This window comes from Mesocricetus auratus, unplaced genomic scaffold, assembly GCF_017639785.1.
Source record: "Mesocricetus auratus isolate SY011 unplaced genomic scaffold, BCM_Maur_2.0 Super-Scaffold_100691, whole genome shotgun sequence".
NCBI lineage: Eukaryota > Metazoa > Chordata > Mammalia > Rodentia > Cricetidae > Mesocricetus > Mesocricetus auratus.
This window is the reverse complement of record NW_024429267.1, coordinates 40,718,565-40,737,787: the sequence shown is the minus strand read 5'-3', so window position 1 is coordinate 40,737,787 and position 19,223 is coordinate 40,718,565. Positions and strand designations below refer to the sequence as shown.

The window sequence follows — 19,223 nt, the reverse complement described above, 5'->3', positions numbered from 1 at the left end:
GCTGGCTACTTCCTTAGAATAGAGCCCTGGAAGTGGGATCACTGACTCAAAAGGTTATGACTATTTTAAGGCTTGAGATACATACAATGTCAAATGACTTTCCAAAAAGATTATGTCTACTTACAAACTCACTAGCTGTGTATGTCAATCTCCTGCCACCTGTCACATGCATTGAATGCTGTCATTGGAATGGTTAATGCATGTTACAGATTTTAATTGAATGTTTATGACCCCTGAGAATAAACTTGGTGTATGTGCATATATGTGTGTATTTATGTGCAGGTACATGTGTGTGGACTCTTACCCAGAGGCATGCATGTGGAGGTCAGAGGATGACAGCTTTTTCTTTTTTTTTTTTTTGAGATAGAGTCCCCCACTGGCCTGAAACTCACCACGTAGTCAAGCTGTCTAGCCAGCAAGCCCACTTCTCCCTTTTCAGTGCAGGGATTACAATCATGAGCCACCTTGCTTAGTTTTTTTATGTAGGTTCCAAGGATTGAACCTACATAAAGGTTAACCAGCTGAGTCATCTTCCCAACCCAACCTTGTGTGTGTGTGCGCGCGTGCGTGCGTGCGTGCGTGTGTGTGTGTGTGTGTGTGTGTGTGTGTGTGTGTGTGTGTGTGTGTGTGTGTGACTGACTTCAAGGCTCACATGTTTCCTTCTGTAATGGCACAGACATTAAAACATTAGTTGGAAGAAGAACACTCTTCCTTCCACATAAGGTCTTTCTTCTTTCACAGTAAACTCTCTGCGAAGTCCTTGCCAAACCTCTGACCTCTTTAAACTTTCTGAGGACCAGGTCATTGTGTTACTCCCTCCTCAGCCTCTTGCTAGCCCCACACACTGTGCCTCTGCGTGCTGCACACTGGAGGTGCTCAAGGAATGTTTGAGTCAAATTGGACAGAATGAAGCCTTCCAGCAAGATGACCCATCTCTCTTTAGCTTGGAGGTATCACTGAGCCTCCCAGAGCAGTTGCTCCTCTATCGTTCTCACGGACCTTCAGGGCCAGAGAGTGAGGTTAAATGAGGACAGGTGTCTCTAAAGGTGCCTTTCTTAGCAGCTGGCAGAACCTTCTGGAGCACAGATTGGGGAGAGCTTCATTCAGAGAACTGCTTAGTCCTGTTCAGACACTCCCACCCTCACTGCGGCTAAGAGTCAAAGCATATATATATATTATATATATATATACATATATATTATATATATTTTTTAACAATTCCCAGTCCTGCCCTTTCTGGTGTCTGCTTCCCCAGCACGTCCTTAGCCACTTCTCATGTCAGCCTAACTTTCTGTGACCCCCTAAATTGGCTCTCTGTGTTTTTTTTCTGTCCATAGCTTTTAAAGCTCCATCTTGCCGTACACATTCATGGGCAAATGTGGGAAGCACTCTGGTCCAAACTTCAAGTACTTTGACTGTTGGAGTCCAGCTCTGTGACAGTCTTGGCAATTTCCCTGGGATAGAGATGATGAAAATCAATTTGTCTCTCACCACCCTTTCCAAAATATCTCGGCCAATGCCAAGAGAGAGATCCAGTAGCTCATGAAAGCTTATAGGAGGAGAGATCGCCTGTTCAGCTTTGCCAAGCATGCATCACCAAGTTATTGACATGTCCCTTGCATGTTCCTTGTGGATAAGAGACCTCATTCACCCTTTGTTCCTGTTTCAGCATCAGGTCTGTGTTAGTGCTCAAATTTTGTGCTCTTATTTCTGTGGATATATTCATCCTGTCTGTCTCACAATAGCTAGCACTTGGACTGATGGATTTGTGTCCATTTTACTGACAGGAAAATAAAGAATGAAGAGATTGGTTTGGGAGACTAGGGAGATGGTTAAGTCAGTAGAGTTTTTGCTGTACAAGCGTGACTAAGACAACTGGAGTTGACCTCTGACCTCCACAGTCATGCAAACATAACATGCACGTGCACTGGCATGCACACATAAACACATTCACCAACACACACACACAAACACACAAACACACACACACACAGAGGTAAGCTTGGGACTCTTCAAACACAGCTTCTGGAGAAGCCTGGTTTTCCCATTAAGCCAAACCCACTTGCTATTGCATGTTTTTAGTGAAAAGAGATCCCAGTGTGTTTTCCAGGGGAAGGCTGAAGTTTGGACTGACATCTGTAGGGCCTGGGGGAATGCTGAGAGTGACAACAGTTCCTTGAGAAATAACCACTCTCTGGGCAGGGTGAAGTTGTTTAACAGGCAGATGAGTCAGGCAGAGGCAAAGGCTTTGGAGAGTTCACAGAGCTCCAAACAAACCCAGGCAGCAGCCTTTTGATCAATTCTGTGGACCCCCAGGGCCCAGTCAGGAGGGTGCTTCTGGGGAAAACAGCCTAGTGGCCTGGATCCCAGGGCTGCAAGAGCCAACTTTCAGTGTCAGTGCCGACTCAGGCTTGGCCTGTCCCTAGGGCAGAGTGTCTAATAGGAGCCATGGGTATTTTTAGTCTCACGTGTGCAGGCGCAGGACAGGATGGACTGGATGGGAACAGCTAATAAGCCATGGTCCTTATTAAGTTGGGAAAGATGACATGAGTGGTAGAGAGGGAACACTGGAACTTTTCATAGGCCTCGTGTTTTAGAGAACTCTCTTTACATAATTCACATGGAAAGATTGGGGTCAGGGTGATTACAGATAGCCCAGGCTGCAGAAACCCGGAAACGGGGGATGCTCACTGTCTGCAACCCACCAGCTCATGCATACAGGCCCTGGCAGGGCAAAGCTGGGGCAGGAACTATTACGGGAGGGGGTCACTGGTTCTGGCTAGGGTCCTTCCAAAGACCAACATCAGAAGTTCCCTGTGTGATTCAAACAAGCACAGGCAATAGCTGAGTGCTACCATCCATTACTATGAGTTCACATTGAAGAGGTCCAGGGACTAGCTAAGGTCATCCACCCATCCGGGCAGAGGCAGAGTTGGCATGCACCTTCTTAGCGGGGATGAGCGCCCACCACTGCTTTCTCGTAGCAACAGCCGGCTGTATCTAGGATGCCTGTTCATTTTCTTTAGCCTACAAACATTTCCTCTGCCAACTCTGTGTCAAGGACTGTATGACTGGACTGGGCAGTGAGGATGATACCATTCCTGCTGTCAAGGAGCTCTGGATTTACTGAGGGCTGCATAGAAGTGTCAGCCCAGCTGAACTTCCATGTGATTGGAATACAAGCTTGCCCTGGGAAGAGAGTGGTTGGCTGGCATCCAGACTTTGGTGTCGAGCGTGAGGACAGCAAAATCTCTGCTGGTACGGTCAGTTCTCTTTCTCTGTGGCAATTTCTGAGGGCGAGGCTGGGCAGGTGGACAGGGGAGGGCAAGTGTGCTCTCCACCCAGGCCTTTGCTCTGAGCTCTGCGGTGCATGGAGCCTGGGGCAGGCTCAATACGTGAGGGCTTGGGCAAAACTGCAAATGGAGGCAGCATCCAACACCCGCTACCATCAGTCAGCACCACCCATGTTTGTGGTTTGACAGCGATGGCAGACAGAACGTGAACAATAATCGGGGTGAAAGCATTGAAGAGAGTTCCTTGCAGCCTTCTTGCCTTGGCCCCAAGTCAACTTGGCACGTGACTGCAGCCATCTGTACATCCGCCAATCCATCCTCTTCAATACCTGAGTACCACATATTCACATCAATCCATTTCACCTCGCTGTTTATTCACCCCTCCCTACATCTCTACATAGACATTGATCCTCGACCCATCTGCCAGTCCCACCCTTCCATCCATTCTACTGAACATGGTCCTTATACCCACTTATTCATCATCCATCCATCTGTCCTCCATCCCTATCCAATCATAACCCCTCTATTCCATTTGGAACCAGACACCATGTTCTAGACCTTTGTTGGATGCTGTGGGAGCACAGGGATGAATGGGTCCTTCTCTGTAGTTGACCCAGAAAATAGCGTGTAGATCCACTTAGGAAGGCAACAGTTTAGAGGAACTCCAGAGGCTCACTGAGAATCTGAATGGAGTGAAACAGAGGCAGATGAGTGAGGATCATTTAGGATGCTTGGGACTCGCTGGAAGGATTGAGTTGGAGGGGCGAGGAAGGCAGGCAGGCAGGCTTGGGAAGAGTGTCAGTTATAGCCTGATCATTTGTGTTCCTCCCACCCCAATCATGTATTGAAATCCTAAAATCTTCATTGTGATAGTAATAGCATGTGGGTCTTTGGAAGGTAATTAGGTTATGGATGATATTAATTAGCATCCTTATAAAACTACCCCAGACAGCCGTGTAAGGACATAGGAAGAAAGTGCCATCTCCAAACCAGGAAGTAGGCCTTCCAGATGCTAAATTTTCTGGGATCTTGATCTTTGACTTCTCAGTTTCTAAAACTATGAGATTTTTCTCCTGATGCATAGGTGACTCAGTTGATGGTATTTTGTTATAGTGGCCAGAATGAACTAACATAGAAGACAAGACACATGCCCAGGGCTCACTTTATGCTGGGCTCTGCGCTTGGTGCTTTTATTGGTCTTGATCATGTCAACAAACTTTCCATGTAGCTGTGTTATTGCCTTCATGGAACCAGAGCTCAGAGTTGTCACCTGTAGAATATATACATGGGTATGGAGAACAGCACTGGGTTGATCAGGCTTGCTAGTAGAGGGTACCAGAATAAGGGTTTGAAACAAACTGATCTAGTGGAGATGGAAAGCATTCTACCTCGTAGGAACATCTGGACTGTGCTGCCCAGGAGTAGATGTAGAAAGTAGCCTCAAACCACCATGTGAGAAGGAGGCTAGAGAGTAGGTGCAGCAGTTGGAGACTGGTGCCGGATTGTACCTGTTCACCAGGGAATTGGAGCAACTTGCATCAGCTCCAGAGATCAGCTAGACTCTTTCTGGCTGGAATTTACCAGCTGATGTTGGGCCAGATCTGGGGGCCTCCACACAACAGCTTTGATATGCAGCTTTTCTCGGATGTCCTCCAGTGGATGAGGTGAGAATGAGAAGGATGGCTTCCCCTCCTACCTCCCACCCACTAAGGCTTCCCCCAGGACTCCATCCAGACCCGAACCCAGGCCATTGTTTTCTTCTGGCACACTAGTCCTGTATTTTTTAGGTCCATGCCTATGTTTCATTGCAGGATCCCACCAAATTGTCCCCAGTCATCATAATAACTATCTAAGAGTCATTGATTGACAACCTCTGTCCTAAAGCTGAGTATTTCCAAATGGGTCAGGCAGGTTGGGACCATAGCAGGGTGAAGACCATGCTGGGGTGAGGCACAGCTGCACTTGTGTAGACAGATGCCTCTTGACATCTGTGCAGATGGTTCTTCCAGAGCAGTGGTAGAGGCTAGGAGAGGTAGGAGGGTCAGTGCTAACTAGAGGTTCTAGAATTGTATACTTCTCACCCACTCCAGGCCTGCTATTCACCATACCCAACTCATGGATCTTCAATTCTCTGAGGCCAGACTTTCTGTCCAGTGTAGTTTGTGTTTCCCCATTCAGGGAGCAGAATTCAAGGTCCGAGAGAGGTGCCTGTGCACAAGCAGGCGCTTCGTCTTTGGACTCATCCCTGGTGTCCATCCCCTCTGGGTAGCCAGGAAGGGAGATGTGGGAATGGGGAGAGAAGTTGCCTCTGGCCAGAGTTACCTCAACCGTCCCGTCCTTCCTCCCCAGCTTAACCCTGGGCATGGCTGGCCACCCACCTGCCAGCTCAGCTGTCCTCCTCGCTCACCATGTAATCCCTGCCAGGAAGAGAAGAGGGAAACATGAGCCGGGTTTGCACCCACTGCATGCTGCCATCCTGTCCTCCCTCCAAGCAGGAGGTGGGGTGGCTGGGGTGGGGACAGGGGAGGACAGGCTGGGGAAGAGCTGCCTCTGGCTGCTGTAGAGCAGGCAGTCTGGAGGGTGCGGGTGCATGGCAACTGCAGGACTCAAGCCTTCCCTCTGGAACCTGCATGCTGGCCTGCTTGGCCTCTTGCAACTCATACTTGCTAGGCTGGGTCAGCCCAGTTCTCCTGATTAACCCGTTTGCTCCTCTGTATCAGGTGGGCTCCTGGTAGGAGTTTTTGTTTTGTATCCTAAAAGACTATCTAGGAATGACAAGGTTTCAGTGCCTGCACTTCCAGGCTAGTTGTAGCCTCAGCCTCCCTAGGTATCCCAGGAGCATCTGGTGAATGAAGCAATGGGCATCTGTTCTGTATTGCATAGGCAAGGCATCATCAGATCGCCCCTGAACCTGCAGGTATGTAGTCACAGCTGCTCAATGCACCCTCAGTGCCTCTATTATGTCCATATAGGAAGAGCAGGGATGAAAGCAGGCCACACACAAGCATCTCACTTTGGTATCTCAGGTGTACTAGGGTGCAGGAGTGTGTGCCAGGTATTTGTGCAGAGAGTTTTCTAGAGGTGATTCAGGGAACTACTTTATGGTATATATTAGGTGTTGCTTTATGTTCATTCATCTGTGGAGTATGTACGTGCATGTATATGCTCATGCATGCGTGCGTGTGTGTGAGTGTGCGTGCGTGCGTGCGTGCATGTGCCTACATGGGTGTAGTTAGGCTATCTGAACTTCAGGGCCCATTGGACACTTGATGTTGGAAGAGTCATTTACTTCTCTGGGCCCACACTTTCTTATGGAAAAGTAGATGTTTTCCTTCTGGCCTAATGCGGATTATGGTTCACATGGTAAATGAAGGGTGCCAGGCTACCTAATCATTTCCCTTGCTCACTGCAGAGATGCCCTTAGGTTGCTTGGTGTCTGACCCTAAAAAGGAGGGAGGGAGAATGAATGGTCAGCACAGCTAGGGCCATGGGATTGGGAATATTGACTTTTCATTGGACACTAGTGTGCTCTTTAGGCTTGCCCTTGGAACACCTAAATAAGGTCATTCTGGCTCCACCATGCAGGTCCAGGGCAAATTAGGCAGGGGCTCAGGCTACATTGAGTATCCTGGTTTCAGCTTCCATCTTCTGATATGGGAGGGTGGCCACAGGACACAGGCCCAGGAAATCTCAACCACTGTGACAATGGGTCACAGATGATCAATGCCTCCAGGTGCTTCCTCTGGGCCTGGCAAGGCCTATTGGGTGAAGTCTCCCCACTGCCCTTCTTTAGCCCACTCCTGGCTTCTGGCCCCAGAAGCAGCCATTGCGCAAGCAAGGCATGGAGCTGGCCTCTCACAGGGTTACCAGAGGCAGGCGGAGATTGGACAGGGCCAGGCCCTGAATCACTGGTGACAGTGACTTGTTTGTGGCAGGACAGTTTGCACTCCCCAGGTGGTCTCTGACAAGCTGCCACCGAGGGAGGAGCCTCAGTGATGACATGGGCCACTGGCCAAAGCTTAATAGCCATCTGTTCCCAGCTACCAGCCTGGAAACCTCCTGGGAAGGAGATGGGAAGGGACAGAAAGGCAGATACAGGGACAGCAAGACTCAGAGGCACAGTGAGAAAGACAGACACACAGAGCAGAGAGACAGATCCATGGATAGGGTCAGGAGAGAGAGAGAGAGAGAGAGAGAGAGAGAGAGAGAGAGAGAGAGAGAGAGAGAGAGAGAGAGAGAGAGAGAGAGAGAGCACTCAGGAGGAGAAGAAAAGACAGTGCCCCCGAAACAGGAGTAAGGAGAGAGACAGACAGATAGAATCAGAGCACTGGACATTGAGAGAGAGATGGAGATAAGAGAGAGTCTTAAGATGAGAGGCAGAGGCAGTGAGGACAGAAAAGCCAAGAATAGTCTGAGAGAGGTAGCCAGACAGTTGGCTGCCTTCTGGGGTGGGCTGATTGAAAGCCCCACTCTGAGTATGCCCTCTGGTGGAAAGGATGTTCCTGAACCTAATCCCTTCTGCCTGACTCAGAGGGGAAGATGTCATATGGGCTCCTCTGCCCATGGCTTGTTAGTGGACAGCAGGGTAACCATGGGGAAGTTCTCATGTCCAGGAGTGTTCTAGCTCTGATTCTCTAGTCAAGCAGAGTTCAGGAACCTGCACTCCTGACTCACTTCTAGAAGGTTCTACAGCAGGGTAGCACCACTCACAGGAGCACTTCACGGGCCTACCAGGATTGGCTCTTCCTTTCTCTAGCCTTCTCATCCATTCTGTGAGGCCCCTGGGTAGGTGAGGTGTCAGGCTGGAGCTGAGGCAGAGATAGCTCTGAACACACTTCCTCTGTGCACGGGGAAGCTTCCTACATCATTTGTTTCATTAGTCTGAAACCACCAGAATGGGTTGGGGTGCTTTCTCTGCCCTTTGACAGGCAGGTGGGGTAGGACTTCAGAGGTCTTGACCCATTCCAGTGCTATACACAGTTGAGGGGCCTCAATAAACAGAGCAGGTCAGTGACAGCATGTTTGCTGGGCTCTGCTGAACATTGTTTTGCTTCAGTCTCTTAAGCAGATGGAGGATCGTTATTGATCCACCCTTAGAGGTGAGGCAATGAGGGCCAGAGATCACCAGTGGCATGCTCAAGATTGCACAGAAGGTGAATAGCAGAAGTCAGTTCTGTCTGACCCTAAGCCCTGTGCTCCCTCCCTCTTCTCTCAGTCTCTGTAAATGGCTCCGTGGCATCCCAGGCTGAGAATCAAAACCCAGCTAGCTTGCCCAGGTAGTCACCTTCTAGTGAATGCCCAGCTGAAGTTTTTCTGTGAGCTGTTAGAAGTTAGACATTGTAAGCATCCTTATTAGGGCCTGGGCAGATTCCTATGCTTAGCTTTCTGAGAGAAATGGAGGATCTGAAAGAGAGAGAGATAGAGTGACAGAGAGGAGAGGGGGAGGGAGGAGGGGGGCTGCCTTTCAGTGGGTATGAGCACTGAGTAGAGATAGCAGGGGAAACAACACCAAGGTCAAGTGCACCACAGCTTCAAGGGTGAAGGCTGTTTCTTCTACGTGTGGTGGTTTCCTGAAAAAAAAAAAAACAAGCTTATGAAGCATTGTCTTAGCTTGGTTTTCTATTACTGTGACAAAACACCATGAGCAGAGCAACTTGAGAAGGAAAGGGTGTATTTAACTTAGGTGTCTACATCACAGTTCATCAGGAGAAGCCAGGACAGGAACTCAAGCAGGGCAGGAACCTGGAGGCAGGAGCTGTTGCAGAGGCCATGGAGAAGTGCTGCTTACTGGCTTACTCATGACTTGTTCAGTCTGCTTTCTTATAGTACCCAGGACCACCTGTCCAGGGATGGCATCACTCATCAATCACTAATTAAGAAAATGTTATATAGACTTGGCTATAGCTGGATCTTACAGAGACATTTTCTCATTCTTAATTGAGGCTCTCTCCTCTCTGATGATTCTAGCTTGTGTCAAGTTGACATAAAACTAGCCAGTACAAGCATCTACCCTTGAAACAGTGATGGATGTCTACCCATGAGATATTAGGGACCCTGTAGCTCCATGTTGTTACCTGGTTCCTCTTTGTAGCCAGAGGACACAGTGATAGTCTCTATTTCTCCTAAAGTTGGCTTGTCTTGATAAAATACATTATTGCCATGTAGATGCCACTCCCTGACAACCATTGTCTCTGCTACCTCCAAACTCCACCATCTCCTTTTTCACAATCTCCATCTTCATTTCTCCACCTTTATCTCTACTGTTACATGGACCATTCCACCGATCAGCTCTACCAGCTCTACCATCCTGACAGTTTCCATCTCCATAACCTCCCTGTCACCCGTAGCCCTCCCGTTACTCCCACAGTTTCCATGACCTCCAACATCTCCACCACCTTCGTCTCCATTACTCCCACCTTCAACATCCCCATTTCCATAATCAGCATCACTTACGCCTGCACTTCTTAGTTAGGGTTTCTATTGCTGTGATGAAATCCCATGACCAACGCAACTCGGGGAGGAGAGGGTTTAATCGACTTACTCTTCCATATCATTGTTCATCATCAAAGGAAGTCAGGACAGGAACTCAAGCGGGGCAGGGACCCGGAGGGAGGAGCTGTTGCAGAGGTCATGTAGGTGTGCATATTACTTTCTTGTTCCTCATAGCTTGCACAGAGGACCCAGGACCACTAGTCCAGAATGGCCCCACCCACAATGGGCTGAGCCCTCCCCCATCAATCACTAATTAAGAAAATGCCCAACAGGCTTGCCTACAGCCCAATCTTATGGAAGCGTTTTCTCAATTGAGTTTTCCTCATTGACTCTAGCTTGGGTCAAATTGACGTAAAACTATCCGGGACAATCATCTCCACTACCAGCGCCACTTTTGTCACCTTCATCTGTACTATTTAAATCATCCTCACTTACCCATACTACCTACACAACAAAACAATTTGTTCTACATCCCAAAACAGTAAGAAACCAAAGTGATGCAGAGTGGTGTAGGCCATAGATTTGGTAAAGTACCCTTCTCTCTTATTTGTCAGTCTGGTTTTTGGGTTCTGATCAAATATCATATTGGGGTGACATCCTAACTTAACTTTCTACTTACTCTAACCCAAACACTTTGAGGCCACACATTCCCAATGTATGACAGCGTGGCAATAACCAGCAGGCCCTTGGGGCAGGTAGCATTGCATCAGATTGTCATGGTTTAGCTGCCCTAGGCTGTTGACAGGCGCTGTTCTGACTGATCAGCTTCTATGTAATGTGGGTTATTAAATGTTTCTCATAACACCAAAGCTATGCCAGGTGAACTGTGACTAGGTTTGTGTTAGTTATTCATGAGGCTGATGATTTCAGTAAAGGTTCCTTAGTCATTGTTCTGTGGCTTCTGGTTGGGGGAAATGGTGTCAAATTGCCTGGAGAGTTGGATGAATAAAAATCTAAGCTAAAAATAGAACCAGTGTTTGTGAAAAAGGATGATCTTTGGGATCTGGAGAATTATTTCTGATCACAAGAAAAGGTTTTCACTGCTTACCAACAACATGATTGCTATAGACAGCTCCATCCTGTTCCTGTGAGGGCAAGTCCAGATAGGTTCAGTGGAGGAGGAAAACCCATGAATGTAGGTGGCACTATCCACATCTCATAGCTTTGGCCCTGGGCTGGATAAAAAAGGAGAAGGTGGATGGAGAACCAGCACTCCTCTCTATCTGCTTTTGGACTGTAGATGCAAAGCAAACAGTCACTTCCTGTTCCTGCCGTCAGACCCTGGCTGTCCTGGACCATACTCTCAGACTACAGGCCAACACGAACCCTTCCTTCCTGAAGCTGCTTTTGTCAGGTATATGTCAAAACAACTAGAAAAGTAACTAGCACAGGAACATCACCAACAGTTTGGAAAGCAATTTGGTAATATTTAATAAACTTGAATACTCATACGCCATGACCAGCTCAGATCGTGTACCAAGTTGGAACTGAGGAGATTACAAGCTAGAAAACAGCTGTCCTAGTTTGCTTCCACTGCTGTGATAAAGCACTGAGCAAATCCAATTGGGAAGCAAGTGCTTGCTTGGCTTACAGTTTACAGTTCGTGGTGGAAGGAAGCCGAGACTCAAAGTAGGGACATGGATTCAGGAACTGAAGCAAAGGCATGGAGCAGTGTCGCACATTGGCTTGCTCCGGCTGCTTTCTTATTCACTGCCCAGCGGTGACACCACCTCCAGTTGGCTGGCCCTGCCATATCAATTTAGTAAAGAAAATGACCTCCATGGGCAATCTGATGGAGACATTTTTTTTCAGTTGAGGTTCCTTTCCCCAGACAACTCTACTTGTGACAAGTTATTAAAAAGCCAAACAGTATAGCAGCTATTACAGCATATGACTATATAAGTCATGGTGTCCTTCCAGGTGGGATTAGATCTACAGAACCCGTATTCATAAACATACAAAACTGAATGAATAAATTAGGGTTAGAAGGATGTTGGAGTGTTCAATTACTTAGAAAACACCTCAAAACATGTAAAACTATGTATATCTGTAGACTAGTTTAAACAAATAAGTAGAATATGCTGCTACTTCATATTGTGGCTTCCTTTATTGTTTTGTTACTAAATAAAGACCAGGAGTCAAATATTGGAGAATAAACCTGTTTTATCCATGGAGCAAAGGAGAAACAATCAAATGACCCTCTTCTCCCCTATTTTGATCAAAAAAGACCTCACATCCTTTAAGCCCCTCTTTATTATCTTTGTGTCCCTCTATCTTCCTCTGAGTCCTCCAGAAAACTCTGTGGTCCATTCCATTGGTGGTCTTGGAGCAACAACACAAACAAATCTCCCATAACAACTTCAGAAGGGAAATTCAGAGGGGGAGGAATTAGAAAGATTCATAGAGATCATCGATACATCTGTAATATTTTACTTTCTTCCAAAAAGATCTGAAGCAAATATTGAAAAAAAGTTGACCTTTGTTCAATTCCAGCAGTAGGCACATGGGTATTTGCTATATTATCAACTGTGCTTTTTGGTGTGTTTGAAATATTTTGTAATGAAAATAGTAAGTGTGCCAAGGAAAAAGAAAATCTAGACTCCTGGCTTCATGGGAGTGTTCAGGCAGAAGCTGAGCAAACCTGCAGATGCTTTCAGAATGGAGCTGAGAACCTTCACCTTGGTTCTTGTGGATATGGGGGTTCCTGTTCCCCTATGCCTTTGTTTACCATCTGTGGCAATCTGTGGAATGGAGTGTTGTTCTCTGAGGAAAGTTGCGTGTGAATGCAGATATGTCCAGGTGAGGGATGACCGGGCTGGTCAGACATGTCACTAGATACTTCCAACGACAGACAGCTTGTCAAATGAATAAAACTGTGGGCAGACCATTGACTTGACGTGATTTTTGGTTTATATTAAGTTCCTTGACAATTTCACAAGTTTGTGTGCATGCATGCACACGTGCGCGCACGTGTGCGCACGCTCACACACACACACACACACACACACACACACACACACACACACACACACTGCATTCTTGTTAGTTTCTCTCCCCACTCTTCCATCTCCCTTTTTCCAACTCTGTCAACCTCCCCTTCCTCCTTCCTGTCTTTCCCCAGGTTCTTAACTTTTAGTTTTGTTGTGCCATCCATTTAGTTTAACCAAGGCCTTCTGTGAGACAGTTAGGTTGGGATTATCTGTTGGAGCCTGGTGGGGTCACCAGTGGGCACACAGCTGAAGGCAAAAGCGCCCTCTTTCTGTGACTTTATCCTTAGGAAACAACTCAGCAATAAGGGATATGGCCCCAGAGCCTCTTCACCACCTTTGCCTGGCTGCTAATGAACCATTCTTGTGCAGTCCAGTGCTGGCACCTGCAGATGCTGAGAGTTCATCACAAAGGCTGTGGACTGTGCAGAAGGAGGCGTCTTGCAGGCCTTTCCCGTACCTTCTAGTTCAAACAATGCCCCCAGCTCTTGACTTCTGCAACAGTTCCTGAGCATGCAACTGTCACTGCTCAGAAGCTTGTGCAGCTGTGAGGTTCTGCGTTCGTTGCAGTTTGGCGGAAATAGAGAAGACTCTTTTGAAAATAATTACCCTCCCTCCTTAAGCCCTAAGCCTACTGTATACACAAGGGATTAAATGGTGGCGTACTAGAGTCAAGTTCAGTCTATACTGTCACTCACTCGCTACCGTCTGTCTACTGTGTCATCTCTGAGTTCTTCCTGTCTCTAAAATCAAGTAATGATAAGAGTGACATTCTTTTTCCCCCTCTTCTGAGGGACACCTGAGATTTTACACGGGGAATGCTTAGCACAGCTCTGGTGCCGGGCAAGCCTTTGCTGGTTGACTGACTGTGACTGTGAACACTGTTCCCCCTGAGTGACAGGGAACCTTTGGTTGCTCAGATCCTCTGACAGGTATGACTTGAAATTAAGGTCAAGGAGGATGTGGCTGCTAAATTGAGATTATGTCAACTTCTTCATAGTTAGATATGTACCAACTCTTTGAATTATGCCTTTGAAGAAGATGGTAAAGCAGACCACAAGAAATCTGGTAAAATATGGCTGTCCACATCACTAGACCTCTCTTCTTTGAATCACTCTTTTTTTGGGAGCTCCTAATCACTGCCTAAGATACTTTTCTTCCTTCTTGGATTAGTTATTTTCTACATTACTATGACCAAACACCTGATGAAAGTAACACAAGGAAGGAAGGGTTGACTGTGGCTCACGGTTCAAGAGTGCAGTCCATCATGGTGTGTGTGGGTGTAGTGCATCATGTTGTGTAGGGGGCGTGTAGTCCATCGAGGTGGTAGTGTGTGGGCCATTGTGGTGGGAGTGTGTAGTCCATGGTTGTGGGTGTATGTAGTCCATCGTAGTGGTTGGGGGGTGTAGTCCATCGTGGTGGTTGGGGTGTGTAGTACATTGTGGTGGTTGGGGTGTGTAGTCCATCGAGGTGGGGTGTATAGTCCATCGTGGTGATTGGAGGATGTAGTCCGTCATGGTGGAGGGGTATTGTCCATTGTAGTGGGGAGGCATGGCAGTAGGGATATGAGGCAGCTGGTTATATTCCATCCACAGTACCAGAGATGAATACTGGTACTCAACTTGCTTTATCCTTTTAGTTCAGTCAGAGATCCCAGCCTGTGGGATGGTGCTGCCAATATTCAGGATAGATCATCAAAAGCCTTCTGTAAATGCCTTCACAGACATGCCTAGAGGTTTGTTTTCTGGATGATTCTAAATCTCATCCTATCAACAGTCAATGTTAGCAATTGCATCACCCTTTACTTGCTGTCCTGCACTGGCTCTCAGTCTTCCTCTCCTGTATTCTTTCCCGTGTTAGCTCCCTACCTGCTCAAGGTCTCTGTAGCTGCAGTTCATACTTTTTTTGGCTCAAGTCTCCAACTGGCCATTGCCAGGACAATGTAGCAGCTTCTTTCCCAATGTATTCTCCTGGGAGGGAGTGATGTTTTAGCAATGCAGCTCTAATCTGCCATGTCCTGGCTTAAACAGGTCTAATAGTTTCCCTCTACTCTTAATAAGATGATGCTGTAATCCTTGGCAAGACCTTCCAGGCCCTGTCCCAGTGCTTGGACTAAACTCCACTCAGTGAGGCTGACCATGTCCTTCCCTAACTCTTCAAGAGATCTTTGGGAGTAAGATCACTGCCTTTGTCCATACCTGAAGACTGTAACATTAAGTAATTGTTATTAATTTATTATGTACTATATTATTCTTGGCCCCTGTTAGCTGTAGCAGTGTCCATTTATTCTTCCTCAGAACAGCCTCTCTTCGAGGTCTCCAAAACAATTCTACATCTGCATTTGTCTCCTGACCTCATAGAATACTCCCAACATCCCACCCTCTGTCTGTCAATCAGCACTGTGTGGCTTCTGCTTCCTTCTGGTGGCTAAGTGTCTCCTGGCCTGTTTGATTGGCTGATTTACTAGCTCACAGGACCCATTAAAACTCCCCTTCACCGAAAACAATACAGAGAAACCCTGTCTCGTAAAAACCAAAAAAAAAAAAAAACCCAAAACAAAAACTCCCCTTCACCATCCCTAGAAGACCCAGTGCTGCAGCCAGCCTGGGGGATACAGCAGGGCACAGTACCTACCTCTGGGTCCAGGACCTTTTGAGATCACCTTGCTACCTTCTGTGTCCTTCTAGAGACATCCTTTCTTCCCGTTTATGTTTTCCATTTAACTTTCCCCCCATCGGCCTCCAGAAGGTGACCTCATCTCCCATTTTCTTCTGTCTGCCACTCATAGACTTTTGCACAGACCCAGCACTCTGTTTCTCCTGTAAGATGCCCCCTCCACTGGTTAGTTTCATTCTGTGGTGGACACTGATCACTTTCTGCCACCACCATCTATCAATCATCATTTTGGTAAACTAAAGCCCTACCATTTTTTTCAGGGCGGGGTGGTGGTGGTGGTGGTGGTGGTATTCCACCTCTCACTCTGATCAAGCCTTTATGGGGATTGATCTTTTTTTTTTTTTTGGTTTTTATGAGACAGGGTTTCTCTGTATTGTTTTGGAGGCTGTCGGTCCAGCCTGGCCTCGAACTCACAGAGACCCGCCTGCCTCTGCCTCCCGAGTGCTGGGATTAAAGACGTGCGCCACCACCGCCCGGCTTATGGGGACTGATCTTATGTCCAGGTCTAAACTAGTCATTCCATTGACCATAGTAATTGGTTTATGGTGAGAGACATACATTATTTAGGGTCGATATGAGTCAGGTTCTGACTTTTGCTATAATGTTAGGGTGAAATGTTCCCTCATTCTCACTGGAAAAAGTCTTGTTTGCTGTACATAGTTTGTACTAGCAAATAACAACAAAACCAGACAAGTCAAATCCAGCCATATAGAGAAAGGATGAAGCATTATGATCAAGAGGGTTTTATTCTAGGAATGCAGGTTTAGTTCAATACAAGGAAAGCAAACAGTATTGTATATTATATCAGTAGGACAAAGACCTACTGAGAAAGGACAAAAACCCCAGTTGGTCTTGATATATTAAGAAAAATTAGTAAAAATCCAACACTAAATAACAGCAAATATGCAACAGATGAGAAACACAAGGAAGCTTTTCTGGCCTGATGAAACACATCCATGAAAACATGACAGTTAACATAAACTTAAAGACAGAAAGTTAACCCTATGGTCTAGACCAGTGCTTCTTAAACTTCTCAATGCTGACACCAACCATATTGCTACTTTTATGAATTTTAATGTAAATATATGATATACAGGATATCTGATGTGTGACACCTGTGAAGATGTCATTTAATCCCAAGGGGTTGTGACCCACAGGTTGTTGGTCTCTAACAAGAAAAGAATATCTACTCTTCCTCACTTATCAGCACTGCACTGGAAAGTTGTCTTCAGGAAATTGACCTAGGAGAAAAAAGGCATCTAGAGAAGAAAACAACTATTGGAAGGTGACAGGACCTTAGGGATGTAAAATCCCAAGGAATCTCTGAGAAAACTATTTAATCTGAAAGATGAGTTGGCAAGCTAACAAGATAATGATCAAAACATAAATGTCAATTGTATTTCTATAGGCCTGCAGCAAATGTTCCAAGAATGAAATCAAGAAAATGATCCTATTCATGACAGCATCAAAATGAATAAAATGCTTAAGAACAGGTTTGACAATGGAAACCATAAACATTGTAGAAATCAAAGGCCTTAAAACTGAAACATATCTTGCATCCATGGGATGGAAGACTTGATATTAAGTTCCTCAAATTGTTTTACATACTTAATACAATCTATGTCAAAGTTCCAATTGCCTTTTTGGATAGAAATTGACAACATAAGTCTAAAATTAACATGGTAATATAAAATTCTAGGAAGCCCAAGTGCTCTTGAAAAAACAATCAGGTTGGAGAACTCATACTTTCCAAATTAAAAATTTGCTGTATTTCTGTAGTTATCAATATTTTGTGGTCTGGGATAAAGATAAACACAGATTTCAAAGAAGTAGAACCAAGTATCTAGAAATAATCTCATGCATCTGTGGTCACTTGGTACTTGACAAGCATCAAGGCACCAAGGTCAGAAATAAGATTATTTTCTAAAAATGGTTCTGGGCTCATTGGATAACCACATAGAAAAATAAATTTGGATTCCTGTATCACACTGTAAACAAAAAGTTAACTTAAAATGGATGATAGAAGCCAATGTGAGAAACCAAACTACAAAATCTCTAGAAGAAAAAAACATAGGTGCAAATCTCCAGGATGCAGGGGTTCCCTATTATTTCCCGGACAACCAATAAAAATGTGTAAGCTGGACTTTTTCAGCATAAAAATGTCTATGAGACTGAAGACACAATCAAGAAAGTGAAAATACAACTCACAGAATGGAATAAAATATTTCAAATCATCTGTTTCATAAGGAATGTCTGGGTAGACTATGTAAAGAACTCACACAACTCAAGAATGAAAGAACAGCTCAATTGAACAATAGGCAAAGGATTTGAATACATACATCTTCAAAAGCTGCGTCAGTGAGCAGTAGACACATTAAAAGTCACCCAGCAGCATTCATCATTAGAGAAAAGGGAACCCAAATCATAGTAATTGGCTCTAATTAAAGACGCACAAAACAAGTTCTTCCAAGGATGTAAGGACATTATAACCCTACTCATGGGAGGTGGGACTGGAAAAGGCCAGAGCTACTTGGGAAAATAATTTCTTCAAAATTTTTTCTTTAAAAAGTTAAACATATACCTATCATGTGACCTTCCAACTCCAAATGAATTGAAAATATATCTTTTCACAAAAAGGTACGTGTGAGAAGCAGCATTATTCATAGTTGTCTTGATTAAGAATGATCCCAAATGTCCATTAATTTGGGAAGTAAGCAGAACTCAGCATGTCCATACAATGGGTTAATATGCCAGTGGGAAATGGAGCCGAGCCCTGGTGCCACAACATGCATGGACATTGAAGGCTCTATCCTGAATGGAAAGAATCCAGTGTCAAAACACATGGCAGGAGTCTTATAAAACACTCAAATATGCAAAATCAAAGAGGCAATGTTAGATTAGTGGTTGGGGCTAGAGAAATGAGGGCATGACTGCTAATATACACAACTTTTTGGAGAGATGCTGAAAATATTTTGAATTAGTTGTAGTAGATGCACGGCCTTTGAAAACATAGTTTTTTAAAAAACTGTGGGGAAAAGTCACCCATTAACATGATAAACACATCATAATCTAAAAGCACACTGAACACTGCTGAGTCTGAGAACAAGGTCCACAGCAAGGCTTCGGGACAGGATTTGTGGAATGAGGTGGAGGCTCTTACGTTACTTCCTAAGCCTCTATATCAGGTTCTCCTGAAAGTCAGGCTACGTAAAACGTTTAAGTTGAGCAGCCTGACACCTTAGCTTCTCAGATGGGGAGAAGAGGAGCAGACATTCTGTTACTTACCCCTGGGTCGGTGCTGTTCCTTTCGCATTTCCATCACTATCTTTGGCTCCTCCCTCCTGCTTCTTCCATTCCCTCTGATACTAGTTTCCCAAAGAGTGGCCAAGGACACTGCCCTTGCCCACTGTTTCTGTTTCCATGGTGTCCCCCTCCCTCTTAACCCTCCCTTACTGTTCTTGCCCCATACTCCCCGGGCTCTTTATTGCCCCCTGGTGGCTAAATCCAGATGGCATTCATGGGCTCCATGTTCCTGATCCTCTGAGGTAGGAGACAGGATGAATTCCTATCTCCATGAGGCTGAGTTCTTTGGGTTTCCCTTGGCTTTCCCAGTGGGCCTTGTTTTCTCTAGTCACTCCTGGGCACTTGCCCTCTGTCCCCAGGTGCTGCCCTGCTCTTCCCTCACCGTGGGCTGCTCAGGACTTGTGGCCTGATTCCTATGGCTGGGACTTTAGGGTGTTTCCTCTGCCTCCTTTTCTTTTAGAAGCACTCAGCT

The 19,223-nt window shown here is 45.9% G+C and overlaps 1 long non-coding RNA gene across 1 annotated transcript; it reads right to left on the bottom strand.

The window, feature by feature from the left end:
- Positions 1-2,199: 2,199 nt before the first annotated feature.
- On the bottom strand, positions 2,200-18,863 carry LOC121137599. Its single transcript, XR_005874898.1, has 6 exons — positions 18,734-18,863; positions 10,834-10,960; positions 8,578-8,863; positions 5,672-5,710; positions 3,852-5,316; positions 2,200-3,622 (listed from the first exon to the last, which is right to left on the bottom strand). It is a non-coding gene; the product is annotated as an uncharacterized LOC121137599 (long non-coding RNA).
- Between the last annotated feature and the right edge of the window lie 360 nt (positions 18,864-19,223).